The 3,578-nt window shown below is 26.4% G+C and overlaps 1 non-coding gene across 1 annotated transcript; it reads left to right on the plus strand.

Annotated features, from left to right (window-relative positions):
* Window positions 1–458: 458 nt before the first annotated feature.
* LOC142525715 (small nucleolar RNA R71) lies at window positions 459–569 on the plus strand. The gene has a single exon (XR_012815166.1). It is a non-coding gene; the product is annotated as a small nucleolar RNA R71 (small nucleolar RNA).
* Window positions 570–3,578: the final 3,009 nt, after the last annotated feature.

Consider the following 3,578-nt stretch of genomic DNA (forward strand, 5'->3'; position numbering starts at 1 on the left):
AAAGGATCTAATATTGGTTTTTTATAATTGTTAACATAATTTTCTTATTCATGGAGACATTCTTTAAATGAAAGTAATGTTGGACAATCTTTTGTAGAATGATCATGTGTATCACATATATGACAAACAATTTCTTGAATACTTTTTAATTGACCACTCTTTTTCTTTTTAATGACTCAATTTTTCATGCTAAAGATGCAAGTTTAGCTTGAATATCTATATCATCTTTAAGATTATAGATACCACCCTCATTTGTTGAATTATTGATTTTAGTTGTTGGTGGTTCTATTGTGCCTATATTATCCTAATTTTGAGCATTTTCTGCTAATGAATCCAAATATTCCATAGCTTCATTTGGATTTTTATCTTCAAAAGTTTCATTACACATGAATTCTATCATTTGCCTATCTTTAGGTATAAGATCTTTATAAAAGTGAGAAACTATTCTCCATGTTTCAAAACCATGATGTGGGCATGTATTAAGTAATTCTTTATATCTATCCCAACATTGATAAAATGTTTCTCCTTGTTTTTGAGAAAAAGTTGTAATTTATCTTTTAAAAGAGTTTGTTCTATGGGAAGGGAAAAACTTTAGAAATTTTTGTTGCATTTCTTCCCATGATCTTATTGAACTTGATCTTAAATTTTGTAGCCATGTTTTAGCTTTATCTTTTAAAGAAAAAGGGAAAAGCTTTAATCGAACTATATCCATGCTACAATTTTGATCATTATAAGTGTTACAAACTTCCTCAAATTCTCTTAGATGTAAATATGGATTTTCAGAATCTAAGCCATGAAAATTTGGTAAAAGTTGAATAATTTGAGGTTTAAAGTTGAAATTAGATGCATCAGGAGGAAAAACTAAACAAGATGGAGCACTAGTTCTAATAGGGTTCTTATGGTGCCTAAGTGTTCTTAATTGATCATGTTCTTTATTATTATTATTATTATTATTATTATTATTATTATTATTATTATCATCTTTATTATTTGAATTATCATCCATTATTTTCAGATACTCGAATAAGTCTACTACTTTTTTTACGACTCCAAATACTCATACAAGTAAAAACAACACAATACTTATAAATAAAACATAAATAACAAATATAAACTTAATTTATACCTCTCCAAAAAAGGCGCCAAAAACTTGCCACTACTTAAATTATAGTTCACCCAAGTATAGGTTGTCTGCAAGTAATATATTTCGTGAGTACGAGTCGATCCACAGAGAGGTTATTTTAAGTTTAAATTTATTAATTTATAAATTACCAAATTCAAGAATGAAGTTTACAAATTATAAATTTGTCAAGGCTCAAAGATTTATTCTTGATTTATGTAATATTGTTTAACTAAAAGTAAAAGAAAGGAAACCAGCATAAATAATGGTTCCAAGAAAGTTAAATAATTAAACACACATATAATATATTATAGTTACCACTATTAAAAATACAGAATTAACCGATATTTTATATATGGTACCTATGATTATATATATAACTATATAAATATATAATTGCATAAAGTAAATGTTAAATTAAATCATTATATTTCATTTAGAACAACCGGCAGAGCCACGCTATTTCCTAAATGAAATATATGATTTAATAAGTTAGTTGTGATAAAGTAAATGTTAGTTGCAAGTAAAGTAAAAGTTAGATGCGAAAAATAAAAGTTAGTTGCGGGAAAGTAAAGTTAGTTGCACTAAAGTAAAAGTTAAATGCGAAAAATAAAAGTTAGTTGCGATAAAGTAAATGTTATATTGTTAGATGTTAGTATTAAATCATAATATTGCATTTAGAACAACCGGCAAAGCCATACTATCGTATAAATGAAATATATGATATAATTATATATATATACACACATATATATATAATATAACAATAATAATAATTGATGAAATATTTATTGTATCAAAATTAAATAACAAATCAAGATAATCACTCTAATGGTATCAAGCATTTGGTGTAAATTGATAACAACAAATAATTCAATATTATACCTACAATAAAAAGAAGTTAGCTAAATGAAAATAAATTAAAAAAAGAATATACAAAATATAAACAATCTTACTTCACCAAGAATTCATCATCTTCACCTTGACATAATAGATTTAGATTTCCATGAGCTTACTTTTGATCAACACTCATATTTGAGAAAATAAAAAATATATTGGAACTTAGAACTTTTATACAAACACAATATATTTTAAAATAGGATAGAATGATCCTCAAGCTAGCACAAGGCCTCTATTTATAGGCCAAATGAGAGAAAGGGTAAAAAATTTTATTAATGCCATGTAGTTGTAATAGTAGTTTTTGTCTCCTCCAACTTCAATTACATGACCCTTCTTTCAATGCTATGTTCCACGACTTTAATTTCCGGATTTGACTCTGTTCAAAACAACAAACATATAGAGCATTATCTGTAGATGAATTTGGCCATTTGGTTCACCTCATTTGGTTAAATATTGAATTAGTTATTATTTTTTAACTATAAGCTGGTCATAGTAAAAATAAATATGTCATCCTTTTGATATTTGCACAATTTGATCATCTTATAATGAACTTTTTAGGCATTCATGTCTTCTGCAAAGTTGTAGATAATTTCTCAAGAATTCCAAACATGCTTGAATCACCTCCATTTGAATTTTGTAGCTTGAGTTATCATTATTTTACCAACACATAGAAAACCTGAAAATAAAACATATTTAGTAAGACATTTAAATATAAACAAACAATACTAAAATAACATAATTTTATAATTTTTATGAAACTTAAATTTTAAAATACAGGTTTTAACATATAATAAATATTAATTTTAAGTTTCATCATTTACCTCCTCGTCCATTTTTACAAATCAAGATATCTAAATTATTATTGTCAAATCCACCTACATAATCTCTATAAATAACCTTTGTGAAACGTGAATTGTGAATTGAGACTTTGAGGTCATACACGTATGACAATTTAAGAACATCGTAAGCCTTTGATACAATTGCTTCATAAACCTAACACTTTAGTTGTATGAGTCCAGGTTGTCGTTCCAAATTTGGTTAATTTATAATAAATTCTCAAACCATGTTATATATAAGAGTATAGGTTTATGGGTTTTGTTGTATTAAGTATTTGCTATTCAAGAAGTTAAGTTCGAGATTTAGGAAGAGCATATAATAAATATACTTCGGAAAACAAATGGATTATAAATATTATTCTATGATATTTTAGCTAATATATAACTTTTGTTTATAGATTTTGAGATATTTGTGTTTCGCGAGATTTATGATTAAGTTATACAATTAATATAAGGATCTTACGTGCATGTGTGTATACTTATATTCCAACATTATTTCGCAAAATCGCTACAATATTGAATTTGAATGCATATTGCGGTTATTGATGCTTTATTGGTTCCTTTTCAATTGGAATTCGATATTATATTGTGCTTGGTGATATTCTGGTTTATATGTGTGTCATGTGAGTCACCTCTTATTTCATGCAGGTCAAAGTATTGCATGGTCGGATGCATGGTAGTCACGTTTTGTTTTCCTATAGTCAACATGCTTCATGACGAGG

This window comes from Primulina tabacum, chromosome 14 (assembly GCF_025594145.1).
Source record: "Primulina tabacum isolate GXHZ01 chromosome 14, ASM2559414v2, whole genome shotgun sequence".
In the NCBI taxonomy this organism is placed as follows: Eukaryota; Viridiplantae; Streptophyta; class Magnoliopsida; order Lamiales; family Gesneriaceae; genus Primulina; species Primulina tabacum.